This window comes from Topomyia yanbarensis, chromosome 3, assembly GCF_030247195.1.
Source record: "Topomyia yanbarensis strain Yona2022 chromosome 3, ASM3024719v1, whole genome shotgun sequence".
Lineage (NCBI taxonomy): Eukaryota > Metazoa > Arthropoda > Insecta > Diptera > Culicidae > Topomyia > Topomyia yanbarensis.
Genome location: NC_080672.1, coordinates 25729309 through 25748093, shown reverse-complemented (window position 1 = coordinate 25748093; position 18785 = coordinate 25729309). Strand labels below are relative to the sequence as shown.

The window sequence follows — 18785 nt, the reverse complement described above, 5'->3', positions numbered from 1 at the left end:
ATTTTGCAAGATCTACCAAAATCAAAGCGGTAAAAAATGAAAACTGAAAACACCGCCAACTAGCCCCGGTCTCCCCTATGTTGTTAATGGCATCGCGCTCGCGGAAATGCTACCAAATTCAAAGAATTTATCAATAACTCTCCAATATTCTACGATATTCAGAGGCATCTTATTCCTTTCGGTTTTTATTACAAATTCAGAATATTTTATGCAAAATTCAGACAAATCGTACGTAGTCAAGGAACTGAATAAGTCCGAGGAAATGCTTTTACATGCCATTTTCAACCATTCTGGTTGTAGCAAACCGTTCTTCTAAAACCAAGTACACAGTGATTGAACAGTTTATCACTAATATGGGGATTAATTCAGTGATAAATCTTATTTTTGTAAGTTTTCATGCAATATTAAACATAAAAAGTAATATTTTGAAATTTATTTTTGTGATTCGATAGTACGTACGTTTCGATAGAACGTACACTAAACGAAGCGAAGGTGTACGTACTATCGAAGTATACCTGTAATCGTAAATTTCAGGCACATATATCTTAAAAGTGGAAGTTTTTTTTTAATTTGTGGACCATTTCACGCACACGAATGGTGAATTGAAACTTATATGCTCACAATCATAACCAGTTGACGAAGCAAGAATGGATCTTTGAATTATATAACAAGTGTCGTGTAATGGTTTTCGAGAAAATATCAAGATTATTTTAATTTTGTAATCCAATTGACGACCACTAATACCAAATAATGATCAAGATGTGATAAATCATCAATCAGTTAACGTCGTATATTCGGTCCATAGACAAATTGTGGATAAAATTATGAGTCAACAATTTTAGAGTTCGCGAATTGTCGGCGCGGGAAAAATGCATCGGCGGCGCGCCGCCGATCTACCGTTCGGCGTCGGCGTACGTTAAAAATTACCGGCGGCGGCGGCGTGGCGCAGCGGCGCACAGGTCTACTCTTGATTCGAGTTTTCGTTGAGCTCAAACACGAGAATTTCACTGTTTTCAGCGCTTTTGTGTTATTATATTGGTTCTTAACAACGAAGCGAAGCTGTTGATGTCAATTTTACGCATTCCATTGATTGTAGGCCGAGAAATTAATAAAATAGTGAGGCACCCTGCTTAGTATGGTGAAAATAGGCACTTTACCCTATATACTTCGAAAGAATAGCTCATGATACAAAGAAGGGTACAACGCATCATTTTAATTATTGAAACGCTGCATGGAAAGAAACTCATTGCCAATCATAATAATGATAACCAAAATAAAATATGCATCTGGTGGATCGCAGCTCTAGTGCGCTACAACAACAAAAATTTGTGAAATCTGCACTATACTACAACGTAAATCCTAAACAAATCATCCATAATTGCAAAAATGAGCAAACGCAAGAATTTCCAAAATAAAACCCAAAAAAAAACTGCTAATATTTCAAAGAAGGCAAAATCAGTTATCAAACCTATTCACTCGAAATATAATCAATATCAGGCAATGGAAAACAACACATTATTCTCCAACAAATTATTAATAGGAGAGGTGTTTCGATTCCTCGCATCAGAATCCGACACCTACTTAGTGACAGGACTAACACATTATTATTATGGCTTGGAGCAGTTTTAACCTTATGGCTCATAAATATACATTCGTATGTTATGCCAATTGACCTTTAGTGAGATCTTTTAGTAAAATTATGGCAAATGTCCGTTTTGCAAAAATCCGTTATGCCAAATGACCATTTTCCAGAAGTCCTTTATATCAAATAACCTGTAGGATGATAACTTCTTAAAATTATGCCAAATGTCCATTATGCTAAACGTCTATTGTGCCAAATGGCCCGCTTCCTCGGGTGTCTTAAATTTAAATTTCTTTGGTTCACCAAATTTAAGATTTTCAGGCTTGGCTTGGATCGAGTTTTCGACATTTTACATTTTCCTTTACGAGGTCTTAAATTTTAAAATTCACCCGTTCGGGTCGGATTCAGAGTATCAACTTGTATATTCAAGGATTCAGGAATGGCCCATTTTTTAATCTAAACTTTGCATATTTTAGTTGTTTAGGTCAATATTAATATTAATCTTGTAAAAACAATAATCTATTCAAATTAAAGCAAAATAAAGAGAAATAGGAGAATTTTTCCGTAAGAAATGCAGAGGTTCAATATGGCGACCATGTTGAATAACTAAAATATGCAAATTTTAAATCGAAAACCCGGGTCAAATCTAGGTCTGATAAAATTGAGACTGAATTGTAGTTGCTATCACACGGCAAGGCTGATTAGCAAAAATAACATGCGCAACAATAAGGGGCGACGAAAACGTAGATTGTCGTCATATCGCATCATCGTACTTCTCATTCGACTAACGATCGATGGATGAAGCATAAAAATACAGGCCTTATATACCTTCTCCATATTGGATTAGGTCTCTTTATTGATACTGATCTGCCTGAAATAGACTGGAAAACTTCTGTTTTCCACCACGCTTCCGAAAGATTTTCTGAAAAGTCAAATTTTATGTGGTTTATATAAGTCATACAAACTTCGAAAGTACTGCAAACATTGTGTAGTTTCGTTTAGTACAATACATGGTAATAACGCTCTTAAAATCTATATTGAATCTCCGTTGTTAGCGGATTGGTACAATTCACATATTGTTGCAAAAGTAACCTTATAAACTAAGTTGAAGCGAAATCTATATATTTCTGGTCTTAGAAGTGTAAGGCGTGAATAGTTTTACAAATATTAGCAAAAGCGAGTAATAATTATTGGCGCAGGAGGCACAACATTCATTCAGTTGCAGCATGTACGAAATGTTGTACTGATAGGAATCAATCAGAACTTATGTTTCACGCAACAACACGAAACTACAAAGACAACGCAGCTGAAGTAAAACTGCATGATCTATCTCCGAGAATACCCGATGCTGCTACGGAAAAATTTGCTTCGTAATACGGTGAAGTTTTCTCCTTGATGGAGGATAAAAGGAGTAGTTTTCACCAGATATTTTCTACACTGTTCAAGGGGTGAGAATGTTGTTGAAATACTCCATTCTTTCCTTCGTTGCCCTAGAACCTGGATTTGTCAACAGGAACTCACGATTTAAAGCAACGCATAAATCAAGGGGCAAATATTTCAACTTTGCAAAAGGTTCATTCAGAACATTTTCAGAATTTTTTCAATCCACTTTACAAAATGCCCTGGCTTGCGTACATGTGGTTTCACAACGCGATATTTGAAATCGGTTTAGTCCTGCACCTTAAAAGCGGAATTGTTTCATTTTTAACTCTCGAAAAATGAGAACAGAAAAAAAGAAATATTAACCTTTAATATCACCATCTTTTGCGTCCACATATGTAAAAATTCTGCTTAAATGGAAAATAAATTCGACAGATATTTTTACGTTTAGATGATTTTTAATTGGTCCAACTAAATAGTAGTTCAATTAAGGTTGAGCAAACCCCAAAGCGAGCTACAACAGTGGATGTGACCTAATGAAGGCAGAAGTTGGTATCTTTCACATCTTCGAAAACCTAGAAATACTGTTACCACTCTGGTAAATCAAGTTAGGGTTTCGTCCAGGGGAGGAGATTTGTCATCTTTATTTGAGATATTTTCGGAGTCGGAGTTGAAATCTTGGTTGCATTCAGAATAGATTGAGGACGCCTGAGGCATGAAAGGGTATGTCTGATGTTTGAAGGAAACCGATCTCCTGTACGGTCTGGAACGTGTTGACGATGTAGCTTGGTTGGTTCTCGTCCAGGCCTTACCTTACCGAGGTAAAACTGATCGGTCCAATGCTCTTTGCCTCCTCAAAAGTGACGCGGCCACCTTTGGGAATAAATTTTGTAGTTGGTTCTCGCCACGTTAATGGAATACGTCCTGTTGTTGCATGAACTCAGGTAAGAACTCTAGCGAGGATATCTAACGAGACGTTTAAATGATTGAAGACGATGTACTTATGATCAGATAATGACGGTTCGAGCTCGTTTCATATGAGCCAGCTTGGCAACTCATGGTAATACCGTCAGAGGAGAGAGTTGCATCTAACACTTCTTCTCTACTAGATCTACTACTCTTACGACACGGGAACAGAAACCTCGTGGGTCAATTCTAGTCTGAAATACTTCGAGGGGTTTCAGCCGCCGCATACCACATTGCAAGAACAACAAAGATGGCAGATCAAGAGGAATTCTATTACAAGCAGTCTAAGAAAGATTATTACCATAAGCGTGATTATCGTCCATCTATCATTAACGAATAGTGCCTTTCCACAGAAAAATATATTCTTGGATGCTAAAATGCTCACCATTCTTCAGATTGATGACTCTGCCCATGCAAAATCATTAATACTTTCATCGATTGTCAGATAAACACGATGAAACTGGTACGAATTTGTAAACAGGCTATATAAGCTTCACACACACTATTTTTCAAGAGCACGACGTCAACAAATGATTAATTTGCTGGAGCCAAAAAAAATCAATTTTCTCGGCCACCCGTTCACCTGCAAATAGTTTCTCCTACAATTAAAAAAACTTTTTGAGCGAATTAATGGAATGTCACAATTGGGGTTAGTATTTTATCCCTCTGTAAAGAAATAAAACAAACGACAAATAACTCGTTCTAATTAAAGGTAAAGTACTGTTATTTTTTTTTTCTTGTGAGTTCATCGAGATGCTGCTAAGTGGAATCATGCTTCGGTTTGATACAGAGGCTGTTGATTTTAAATATTGCCGTGTCCGTCCCTCTGTTCCCGAGATGGAAGAATTTTTTAATGTGAAATTATTAGCTTTCGGAGGTAATTTTCCTATAGCATTGTATACAATATTAGGCACTGATCAAGTTTAATAGTTCAGCTGATGAAACTTTTTTTTTCTTCTTGATAGTAGTAATATTGGAGCTAAGGTCTCGGAAGGACTCCCCGTCAGATTCACTAACTACAATTGCACACGAAATGGGAAGTATCACCCATTAAAATACTGCTTAAGGCAAATTGCGGCGGGCCGTCGTTCTTATTGGGATATTCAACGTAAGGCTCAGATGGGCAGGCAAAAGGACTTCACGATCGCGTGTATCATCGCGAAGGGCTCGAGCGTTTATACGTTAATGTGTTCGATCGCGTGGGCATTAGTATGCCGCGTGTGACAGCTTGTATGTAGTTTCGCGTACACAAATTCGATTTTATAACCATGTGCCCATTCGCATATTGGAGTGTTCTCTTGGATGACTGCGCGCGGACCGTGAATCTGACTCTTAATTTTCGGTGTACGGTTCAGATGTTAGAAGAGAGCGAGTTCTTCCACATCACTAGAATTCTCGGTCATGTCACCATGGAACGTGCTGTCTATTAGATATTACTGATCGCGATTTTTTTATTGGTCCAACTGAAGGCATGGACCTAGGCTGCTAGGGCCGAGAGTAGGGACTCCGGATAAAATCGATTCATGATCGCGCGAACACAGACGTTTGTAGGTTCACTCTTGAGGTCGCTTTTGTAGATTTATAAGTTCATAAACGTTCTCTTAATCACCGGGGTGTTATTCGGTTTGTGTGATAGCGGGTGTTGGTGGGGGTGGATGATCGCGAAAGACTTGAGCGTTTGTATGTAAACGTGTTTGTGGCATATGTGCTAGCGTTTATGTAACTTTGCATGCATAAATTCGATATATTTTTCAATAGTTTAGCTGAAAAAGCTGTGCTTCGAAATATACAAATGTCGCATAACTACATGTTCTGTCAATTTATACTTCCCATAAACTAAATGCAAGAATAATGTCAAAATATGGAGTCGAAGCTAGGTTTGTTTGTGAAAATGCTTGTATCACTCCCTATTCCTTTTTATTTGATTATCAGTACCAAGTACTTGTTTTTTTTTTTTGGATTTTAGACCACATTGTGTACATATCATGGCCAGATTCCCATGTGCCTCCATGAAAAATTTTCCTACTGTAATTAAATCCATCTCGCTACCTCCAACATCATCGGCTAAATCTCGAACAGTGTTCCAACCAGTGGAGGTAGATCAGGCAACACCGAATTTCGCTGCGGATTGACATTAAAATAGGAATGGGTGATGTCGATGAGATTTTTTTCCAAATCGACTTTTTCACCTCGCAAAATCGATTTTGGGTATCCATCCGATTTTTTCTGTTCGATGTTTGACAACATCGATTTCATTCAACTTTTAAACTAACGAAGAATAGTAATCAAAATAAAAGTTTTACTTCTAAGCTATGCAAGAATAATAATCAAAATAAGTTTTAATTTTCAAACTAAGAGTTTGTGTTGGTTGTCTTTTGCTAAGGGTGAAAAATTCTTATTTTTGCCAGCATTTTTTTTCTGTGTGTAAAAACTGTCATAAAGAAGACGGGCTACTACAATGTGATACAATAATTCAACAAGACATTTTCCCTTGCTTATTATCATTCCCTGGAAATTCCAAGTCCAAATAAAATCCTACAAATTCTCTGATTGTGCAATTTTTCCAAAAATCGACACCCTGAATTTAAGCTGATCTTTTCCTAGCACTGTTAGTTTGGGAAAGCTTTACCGTAGTGATTAGCATTCTAACTTTTCGTATTTAAATTTTTGATACAATGCACCAAGTTTGTCGTTGCTCTTGAACAAAAAGCTAAACTAGAAATCCCGTTTCAAAAGACAGGATTCTGCTCAATTCAACACCCATCCCACCTCGTGACCCCCGGCGGCAGCCTTAGTTGCCGTTGTACCAAAATTGCGATCGAACGACCACTACATACCAGTTTTGCAAGCGTGTTTGTAGGTACAGTCGGAATTCTCATGCGCTCATTCGTTTCTCTCTATCTCTTGCCCTAGCAAAGCTTTCCTGTCTCTCAGGGCTGGTCGCGGCTTTTGCTTATCTCATGTAAATGTGTTCGTGACAAGACAACAGGAACCAAGGTTGCGGATCGATTTGAATAGTTATTTTTTCACTTAAACCCTAGTTGGAATATTGTGGATCTTTTAGTTTAATATAAGGATATGGGGAGATTGCATTTCAGTTTATCATTCGCCTATGTGATATTTCAACAAGAACGAATTTTAAAGTACTCAATTTGCGTAAAAGTTTCGATTTTTCCTAATTTAATTTATTTGTTTTGAAAACAAAATATTACGACCGCCAAAACATTCTCGTATGTTAGATCTACCGTTCTTTGAAAACCTTCATTCTATGATCTTGGCCTATGATGACACTTCGTCACCACAGTACAGTACACGACACGCATACAGCCGTGTGCAGTGATGAATCGATGAAACATGATTTTACCTACACCTGCGCTGCGCCACCCAGTTCATACCGCCCGCCGAACCACTCCGCCCCTTCGGTACCGCCTTGCAATGTTTCCATTTGAGGAGCGGTTCGACTTGCGAGGGATTATACATAGCCTCTACTTATATGGGGAAATACTTCAGCAAAGCTCGGAGGTAGACGCGATGGATGGATTCTCCGGATCGGAACAGCATTACCAACCGGCAACAGCTAGTCAGTCAGTACAGTAGTAGAACAACATTACAGTGGAATGTAATATGTATGGGGTGATTGTGCTTCTTTTAATCCTATTAGTCAGGGTGCCAGGTTATTCCGTTGAACACTCGACCTACAATCAATATCGTCAAGTCGTTCCCAAGAATCAGTATAATAACAAAACTAGCGTGAAAAATATACAATACTCTTGTTAAAACAAAACGAGAGTTCGAACCACGCGACCCCCTGTTTTCGTCCTAGCATTGGAGAAAAAGCGTTTAACAGAACGCTGGGTAGGTGCAGAGATGAATTAGGAGACACATACCCTACACAACCTCACTGGAACGGGAAGCCCTGGCAATGCTGCCCAGTTCTCCGTTGTGCGGCAATAATTAGATTACAACCTCACAGCTGACAGAGTTTGCTCAGACAGGGGCGACAACGCATGTTACAGAATGTTTTTTTTTTTTCTTCTAAGCAATCGTTTATCAATATCGGTTCACCGGAATCCAATTATCTTCCTGTCTGATAGCAGATAACGAATGGCATGGCGTCGGGGGTTGGTTAAAATTCAAATTCCTCATTTTATGAAATATTGGAAATGGCGCTGGCGCTAACTTGTTGGTTTATAAGGGTCGATAAAAATGCTATTTATCGAGTTGAATTTGCTTCAAGCAGAACCTGGAAGCAGCGCAATTATTATCCACAAACAAACCAATGAGCAAATCATTCGATGAACACACAGTACCTAGTTTGTCACGGTCGTCCTGTCGAGCAAGCTACTTAAAGATAAGATTGTTCCGAACCTACGTCAGCTCCCGCTCGCTGGCTTCTGAATCATGCGCTTCTATCACCCCTGCAAAACCATCAGTTCTCTCTTGATAGTGCGCGATAATTGATTCGCATGCATCGCCGACAGACACCGCGCAAAATCCCTTCACGGTCGCCATATAGCTTCGGCGGCGCGGCATCGGATGTGGCGGTCACACTTACTCATTCGGCTGCGGGCTACAAACAGCGCTTGCGGTGGTACCAACCAATGAAGCAAACAATTAAAAATTCCCGCACACCGCGCACCGTCTCTCCAGTCTGGCGGCGGCGATGCAAAGGGGGTGCCGCCAAGTGTTGTTGCGATGACACCGATAGCACGCGATTGTGTGGTGGTGCAGCAGTGAAGGTCCGACTTTGTGAGGTGCGAAAAAAGCAACACTTATTCCCATCATCGATATCAATTTGTCATACTTGAGATTAGAGCCGCGCGTGATGTATTAGTGATGTAGTTTGTCGGACTCGGCGCATTCGACCGCTCGCTGTTTGTTTCACTCTGTCTTGCTATTTGTTAAAAATTAGAGAAACGATACGTTTCACAGCCAGGCGATTAAAAGACAATTTATGGGTGTGTTGAAATGTGCGATAAGGATTATATAATTGGATGAATTGAACAATTTTTACGATCGTCTAAGATAATCATTGAGCAATATTTTGCGATAAACAATGTCAGTTTGATTTCACGATGTCGTAAGTTGATGTCGAGAGAAAACAAAATTTGATTGCTGGCTACTTCAGTGAACGATATTATTTTCACAATAGATTTCTAAACGGAAAAATGAATAATAATCTAACGACATTCAATTAGCAATAGATTTGACTGCAGTGGTTTGAACTCGAGCATAAATTCATTAAAAGTGACCAAGCGCCTGAAATCATGAATAATGAACCTTCTATTTATAAAATTATCCCACAAACCGGATTTTTTTCCAGGACGCTAGAACCTTCCAGAATTTTTTTTACTAGGATGCTACTATCAAAAGAATTAATCTAGATCAGTTTCAAGTTATATAGATCAGAACCAATTGCACTAAAATATGGCTAAATTTCGAAATTTTACTCGAGATACTTTACCGAAGACTACAAAATGACATAATGCAGACTCAGTACACTAGCTGTTATGTTCGTCGAAAATAACTTCCTGTCCACAGTGCGTCGTTTAAGTACCCCTAAAATCGCTCACACTATAAATTTGTCAACGTCGAAGTTTGACATTAAAGATGTCTTCAAGCTCCATCTACTACTATACCTATAGCACTTAGTATTTCCATATCAACAGCCAGCACAATAAGTGCATAGCGGTCCAGAATGTAAATTAAGCAGGAATTTTGAGTTTTTAGACAAACTTTCCAAATATTTCATTCTCTCCGTTGTACAGGAAAACCACATGCTTATGTGTTCCTAAAAAACGGTTTTTTTTTATACGACCTTTGTATTTTTTATTTTACACTTAAGGAACCTTTGGACAACTTGAAGATAATTTTAGGGCCCACAATTTGTTCATGAACACCAACTACCAAACTGTTTTCGTTTCATTGTTACGTGAACTTTTACACAAAAGCATAACCTTCCCAAATATCGTTGTCTTTGATTTGGGCATGTAACGTAAATAGCGTTCCTGCCATATGAAATGTTATACTTTAAAGTATCACCAAAAAATTGCAAATACGATATTTTTTATATCTTGTTATATTTATTCAATGAATAGTTCATTTTGAATTAAAAGTATATATAAATTTCTAACGAAAGAAGTTAGAGAATCATGATATCTGAATGTCTGAAAGTTTTTCTAAAGTCATGTTAACGAAAAAATAAAGCTGCAAAATTTAAAAAAAAAACCATTTTTTAGGAAACATTTAATGTTTATTGGTGAATGTCTTGTTCAATGAAAAACACAAGACATAGAGCTCCAGTGTCCTCGAGAAAGGTTTTTAATATTTGCTTTTCTGGAAGACTGCGAAACTATCTCGAACCAACGAAGGTAATTTTCAGATTTTAATGAATTTAGAACCACCATACTCACTACTTAAAATTGTAGAAAAGTGCGGTAAAGTGCAATATCGTGAAAACGAAACTATATCGTCTACCTTGCTCTTCGCGAAAGTAATTTAAACATATTACCAAGGGGCAATTTATGAAAAACCTAATTTTTTAAAATAATTTGTTCTTCCTTTACTAATGTACAATTGTTATGTGCAAGTTGTATGTTTATCTGTGTGTTGGAGATGCAAGTTGGTGTAGGGTGGTAAGTTTGATTTGGTTCACTCTTCTCTGTCGCACAACTCTTCGAACAAAAATCGCACAAAACCAAAAATGTTGCCCAATCTGGCTGAAAATTACATGTTTACGTAATTTTGGAGTGCGGAGCTAATTTTTAATGTCAAATAATATAAAAGATGAGAAATTACCCCATAGTTTTTTCGAACCTTTCTTATTAGCATAATACCATTTATATGCTAAATCTTTTTTTACTGATTAGCTATATCAACAACAACATAATAATTGGATAAAACTACTTTCCATCTCAACAAAAAGTGTTTGTTTACGTTTTATTTAGTAGTTATTTTGCACTCATCACCATGCTCCTACATACCAGCAAACATTAAAAAGTGTCGATTTTGAACCCCTCCGGACAAAACGAGACCTTGAAATTCGAAAAGTAGAGATGATTTTCCGTAGAGTGTATAATAAGCGACCGTTCTGGACTGTTTCACCTGGTTGTACAGAATACATTTGCGAAAAAAGAATTTGCTATCAATCCACTTAAAATATATTTGTTATAGTGAAACATAGTTAGAATCAAATTCGGCGAACGTGTTGAAATGATCAACAAAGTTCTTTAAATGCTCTTTAAAATGAAACTGCACAACTGCTCAAATTGGATTAGAATTGAAAGATCAACATGTTTTTGAAATGAGGATATAACCGTGATTGCGAAAATGTATTGCATTACAATTGTCTGACAGAGCGATGTTTAAATTGCTATTAAAAATAAAATTTTCGTTCGGTGCTCACAAAATTTGAAGAATGTGTCATTCAATACATAAGAAAAATAAAAAATATCAATATTTCAAACATAGGTTTTGTCCGGCCTCCGGACACTGTGTATCGATTCGTCTGATTATTTTGTAACAGCTGGGTCAGGAAATGGATGTAGAACTGGCATATATGATGGAATAGTAGGTAATATTTTGTCTCGCGTGCAATTTTATCCTTCCTAGGACTCATTGGTCACTTGTTTCCTCTGTTTAATTAAAGCATTCGACACAATTCATTCGGGAGTTTCGATTACTTTACCGACGCACTTGAATAATTCATTCCTGGTCAGCATAGTCGGCCAAAATTCATTTGTTGGCATTCTAATGCATTTCTCTAATGTCCTAAGCGAGTTCAAGTAGTTTGATTGCTTGTTAGTTTGGTTTTGTATACCTACACACTCAATTTGGTCCGGCAATTTCTCAACAGCTGTATAATCAGCAAATTTAGAAACTGGTATCTCAGTCAAGTGAGATTTGTTAGCTGATATTCGGTGAAATATTTTCCGAGTGTCAGCTATGAAATGTCACTTTTACTGAGACCTCAGCCAAGAAATTCTTTACTGAGATCTCAGCTGTTGAGATTTTGGTAAAAGGTGCGAAAAAGGCTGAAATTCGGCGGAAGAAATTAAGTGTGTATACCAATTTGTTTTGTCTCGGGCAATTTAGCAATATTTGAGAATTTTTTGTGGAAAAATGATAAGACATGCGAACTTCTGCTTTTGATCTTTTATTCGTTATTTATTGATAATAAGAAAATGGTTTTTTCGAAAACGGTGGCTTCAAAATGGCGGACCTTGTCGACGTCTGCACGCGAAACGTCCTATTTCATCAAATGCACGGTCTCTTGTAGTAAACTGAAGTGAGCAATGGATATAATTTTTTAAAATAGATAAAATTTCCTTTGACTTATAGCTAATTTCAATAAATCTTGATTAAAAAAAACGATTCTGTAGACGTTAAAGAATAAAGTGCAAAAGACAAATTTCACGCTAACACACGCGACATACACGATCAAACACGTTGACATACACACGCTCGAGCCAATCGCGATCATTTCCGATTTCGCAAACACGAAATAACTCCAGTGTTTAAGTGAATGTTTTAGCACTTCTAAAATACAAACGCGTGCTCGCGCGTCCATACTCTCAATCATAGCAGCCTAAGGTCCAACTGAAGACATAAGTTGGACACATAAAATGATGCCCAAATCCACTAGACCACATTCCATGGTGACATGACCAGGAATCCTAGTGATATGAGAGAACTCACTCTCTTCTATCATCTGAACCGCACACTGAAAAGCAAATATCAGATTAACTGTCCACGCCACTTTTCAAGAATATGCGATTGACGACACGGTTATAGAATCGAATTAATACATGCGAAGTTACATATACGCTATCACACGCTACATACAAACTCCCACGCGATCGTACACGTTAACATACAAACACTCGAGCCTTCGCGATCATCCACGCACATCTACGTCCGCGATTTTGCAAACATGAAGGTACCCCGATGATTGAGTGAACGTTTTAGCACCTATAAATTGATTAACGCGGTCTCGAACGCCCATGCGCGCGCGACCCTAAGGCGGTCACGTCCAGAAGTCCCTTCTCTCGGTCCTAGCAGCTTAGACCATGCCTTTAGTTGGACCAATAAAAAACGATGCTCGTATCCACTAGACAACATTCCAGGGCGACGTGATCGGGAAACCTAGTGATATGGGGAAACTCACTTTCTTGTAGTATGTGAACCGTGAACTGAAAATTAAGTATCAGATTCACGGTCCGCGCGATCATTCAAGAGCACACACGAATATGCAAATGGCCACACGGTTATAAAATCGAATTTGTGTTCGCGAAGTCACTCTCTAGCACACGTGAAATGTAAATGTTCACGCACGACCATACACGTTAACATACAAACGCTCGAATCCTTCGCTATGATACACGCGATCGTGAAGTTCCTAGGCCCGCATATGTGAACCGTACTCTCAATATCACATTCAGCGTTTTAGTGGGTGAAATTCCCGTCTCATCTACACGTTAGTGAGTGTTTTTGACAGGAAGTCCTTCCAAGATCACAGGAAACCCTGACCAAGTTCTTGAAATTATGAATGATAAATCTTGTTATGATTCCCGTTCATTATTTGGGGTGATATTGGTATCCCGTAGGTTAAACGATGTTCATGATTTCAGGAGCGCTTAGTTGCGATTTTTATAATTTCTCATCACGTTACTGTGATATTTTATTCATGAATTTACTATCGAATTTTTCTGGTAGAGTAGCTTGATTTAGGTTCATGTCATCAGAGTCTTAGTCACGATTTTCGTAATTTATATTCACGTTATCGTGATATTTTAGTGATGAGTAGAGTGACTCATGTTAATGATTTCTGAATCTTAGTCTCGATTTTTTGTATTTTTGTCATAAGTAATGTGATTTATGTTCATGATTTCAGGATCTTAATCGCGACTTTCGTAATTTCTGTTCACGTTCACGATATTTTTGTCACGGGTAGAATAATTTATGTTCATGACTTCAGGATGTTAGTCACGATTTTTTTATGTTTCAGTCTCGTGTAGTGATTTATGTTCATGCTTTCAGGATTTTAGTTACGATGTTGGCAATTTATATGCACGTTATCGTGATATTTTATTCCTGAGCTTGCGACATTATAGAGCGATTTGTGGCCCTATAGTGTATTTTTGGTGCTAGTGCAGTTTTTGCTTTCTGTCCAGACATCACATTGAACCTTATCAAATGTATAACGGCGTCGGAGATCCTAAAAGCTTTCTCATATCTGCTGCTCGTACTTATTATTACTAGCTAGCAGCTGGACATAACTGGGTGAAAAAGCTCAAATGATTTCACGAATAATGTTCCAAATTTTGTGAATTAGTTCACGTGAAAATGCTGATCATTAGTAGAGTTGCATGAAATTGAAAATGATTGAAATATCTTTAAAATATCACAAGCACGTAAGATTAGCGAATGATGTACTAAGAATCCTTAACCAGTTCACAATTCCATGAATAATATTTCATGCTTTTAGGAACTATTTTACCAGCGTGAATCGTGACTATTGTACTATGAATCATGAACCAGCTCACGAATGCATGATTAATGTTTTATGAAGTTGTATATTATTTACGAACACGAATGATAAGTCGTGACTATTATACTATGAATCATGAACCAGTTCCTGAATACATTGCTAATATTTTATGATTTTGTGCACTAGTTCGTGGGCATGCATGGTTAATCGTGATTATTATACTAGCAATAATCAACCAGTTCACGAGTACATGAATAAGATTTATGATTTTTTTTTTGATTTTGTGAACTAATTCACAGCAACGAAAACCAGATCATGATCAAGATGTAATTAATCATGAATTAGTTTACATCGTATAATCTGGATCTCAATAATGTTCCTAAATCTATGCATAACATCACGACTCACTTTTGATTTAATGAATAATGTTGTGAACTAGTTCACGTACATAAAGTCGGTTTGGCAATGACAAGCGTCTTGCAGCCAACACTGAAAGGAATTTGAACAAAATTATAAAACATGAGTTTTGTTCATGGTCTTGTTTTCGTAACGTAAAAACGGGGTTGTTCCAGAATTCATAGAACTTTATTCACGATTTTAATAACTTTTTCCTCCGTGCAAAAATAGCTGCTAAAGTCTGTTTTGATCATGATGACATTTTAGTATTTTTATAACCTGACTGTTACAGAAGTCAGGTATAAGGAATGTACGTCTGGATCGGTTATCTTTAGTATGCAGACATCTACACGTTTTCGTATCCTATTTTATTTTTTTTTTTGATTTGTTATTTTAAATCAGTTCGCATTGGAGCTTTTAGGAAAACAGCTCTCTATCAGTTTCATCACTCTATCTCATTGAAAGATGCCAAAGAGTAAACAAGTGAAATAAATTCGGACAAACTATTTTAAGAATCTTCTATTTATACATAAAAAGTAAGTGAAAATCCAAGAAGTGTTGCGACATTTTACTCATCACTGCTTTCACTTGTTCCACGACTTTTGTTTTGACTTTCCCTGCTGATTTATACCCTGCGATAAGAGTAAGCAACGTTGGCCAATCAAAACCGACAATGGGGCCACAATTAGCTTACCTCTCTGTTTTGGCTAGAATTTTGTGCGATGATTTCATACTTTGCCGGTTCAGTGTCTCGTACGCATCTGAAGGAGTTTATCGTCCTACGATGATTGGTTCACTACACCCTGTACTACTAATATGTGGAATTACCTCCACGTGATTCTAACTCATGGGATTTGGCGATGCATTCCTGCAAACATTTCTGCCTTTATTCATCATCATCATCATCTTTTTTTCGAGCCTGTGTTGTTTACGTTTTTCCTGAGGATGGAGCAGAGCCAAGTTTGTCTCGCGGATTTCGGTTTCCCCGTTAACTCTGTAGACTAATGTTGCAGAACGTACCGAAAACACGGTACACGAAACTCCTACATATGAAAATATGTATGTTTTATTTTTGGGTCACCTTCTCTATTCTCGCATCACACGACCAAGCCGGTGACGATGATGATGGTGATGTGGTCCCCGTTTACTTCTCGAATGCATTCGCGAAGCGCTAGAGAGTAATGAACTGCAGTTTTCCTTATGACCCAGCACTGGTTTAGAGAAACATTTTTCCTGGATAGTCCCGACCGATCGATACATGCTTGTTGCGTAAGAATGAGGATAACCGCTTTTGCTGCTGGGGAGGTGCAACCTATCGCTGGTAGGATACAGGATTTCCAGTGATTGAGGTTCGTGCATATAAACTGCATTATTGATGGCACTAGTCGTAATCGTGAAGGCCTTGAACACAACCCGTATCTATACGCATCGTAGTCACGCATTTACGACCGGGTAAGTTTTTTGGGCGCACGGTTGAGTGAGTAGTCTCTATAATTGGCACTGTGTTGTGTCCCCAGCTCTGCAGTATGCGACGGCAGCGGACCACGCACCGTCGTGGCCCATCCATCCACTGCGACAACGACGTACTGCGACTGTGTACATTCTGATAATGGTGGTGTGGTGTGGTTATTGCAGATTTCGAACGGTGCAGAATGTTCAGACCGTTTAAGTAGCTATTAAGAAGCTATTACGGAGTATAACCGAGCGATGATGCGAGGAAAATTGTGCCAGCATGGTGTTTATGATTGCCGAGTGCCGCGTTGATGATATCTCCGAGGCGCGTGAAATGCTTCTGGTTTATGTTTATGCAAAACATGATGGGTCTACTCTATAAGAAGATTTCAAAATTTAATTTGATAATATTCATCCTTTTGAATTGGCTTTGGAAGACTGTTCTAGACTCCCGTGCTTACAACTCAAATTAATCATTCCACTCGCCAGTTTACTGTATAGACTATATGGTCTGCAGTGGAGGGTCTAGTGGAATCAATACCAATACAGTTGACACGTCTTTGAGCTTTTCTGATCCCAATATTTCTTCGAATGGTACACTGTTGGCCAATAAAATAGGTGTGTGATAGATTATTTTGTTTTTCTCTCAATTACGCATACCAAGTTACAGCAGTCTCAATCACACCTACCGCACACAGAAGCCTTGGGATCTGTCAAGTTACTAGTGGGTTGTTGGCGCTGATTATATTTGCAATCTTTGTCAAGATGCAAGACAAGACTACCGCAGGCTTTTTCGTGTGGTCAGTGTGATAGGTGTGTGAAATATATTAACGTGTTATTATTTTACATAATTCCATTATACGTTTTATTTGGTGAAGTTTGAAATCTGCGTGTTAATGAATGTATTTAAATGTTAAATAAATAAATGAATAAGTCAAAGATTTGTTATAGGATGGGTTGAGCATCTCACTGTACTCAAGTGGAACGAGTTTTGCTAAGAAATTTTGTTCAAGAAAGTAAGACGAATAAATAAATCGCGAATACACTGCGGCGTTCCGAAAACTTCGTTACAAATGCCTTAAAACCTTTGAAAAAAGGAAACACGCGAAAAACCCAAGAAAACATCTAAGGCAGCTGACCATCATGTTGCAATTTTAGCGAAATCTGATCCATTCGCGTCATCCAAGACCAATTCAGCACAAATTGGAAAAGTGGTAGGTCCGAGAACAGTTCGCTGTAGGCCGTAAAATTCCAATCTTCCAGAAAGAATTGCTAAGAAGGTTCCACTATTTCGAAGCCAAAGCCTTTGAAGAAAAATGTAATTTGCTTTTCAACAGCGTTAATGGGCCTGGTTCAGTAGGAATAAAAAAAAAGGCGAATCAAAGGTAAACCTGTTTTCCTCCGATGCACAACGAAACGTTAAACGTCCAAAGTGCAAATACTTTGATCTGCGACACACGCAAAATATGGTAAAGCACGGAGGCAAGGACAATGACGTTTGGGGCTTGCTTTTCGTGGAATGGCGCAGGTCCTATTCTTCGCAACGCCACTATAATGGCAAGATTCGAATGCAAGGCTAAAGGATGGACATCCTAAAGGATGTCATTGCAGTCCTATGCAAAAGATAACGTGCCTTTACATGACAGTTTCAGCAAGCTATTGATCAAAAACACACATCGAAGAATGTAAAGGAATGATTTCGGGATAATAAAGTGACTATAATTTCGGTCCATGCCAATCTCCTGCCATCAATCCCGTAGAAAATTTACAGAATGTATTTAAAAAAAAGTTATTCGATCGAAATTTCACAAATAAGGATCGTTTTTGGGAAGCAGCTTAAAAGGAATGCTGCCCTATACCAACGGAAATTTATCAGCGTTTGAATGACTCAATTCCAAGACAAATGGATGAAATTTGGTTGAAAAAGGGAGCTTACACAGGTTACTAGTTGTTAAAAATGTTGAAGTCTTAAAATCATTGGATTTGAAAATTTTTAATGCAATAGAGTACAATACACCTATTTCATTGACCAGGTATTTTTTTGGATTTCATGGAGAAGAAAGAGTTACGACAAAGCATAACATTTAATTTAGAAATAAAAGTGTTCTTTTTCATATTTACGACTGTACCTAACTATAAAATATTTGAATATAACAATATTTTTAGAGAACACTCAAAATTTTATGTATTTTTATCTCACACCTATTTTATTGACCAGCAGTGTATATGTATACAGAAAACTTATTGAAATGAACATATGTGTCGAAGATATTCTCTTTGTTTACTTTATGTTACGCTAATTAGGATATGATGGAATTGTAGAGAACATTGAGGGGTATAAGCATAATGGCTAAGTCTACTATTTAATATTTGATAAAAGCTGGTACAATTATGGAGCAGAAGCTCCATCCTTTACGTCATCGCGACAAGCGTTGTGGTACTGGTAGTAGTGGTACTGAAAATCACGACAATTCCGATCCGTTTGTTGGTACCGAAATATCGCTATTGAATAAATAAAAA

General features: G+C 37.8%; 1 protein-coding gene across 1 annotated transcript in view; it reads left to right on the top strand.

The window, feature by feature from the left end:
* Positions 1 to 18785, top strand: part of LOC131691538 (calmodulin) — a 134861-nt gene that overhangs the window by 11941 nt on the left and 104135 nt on the right. The window lies entirely within an intron of this gene.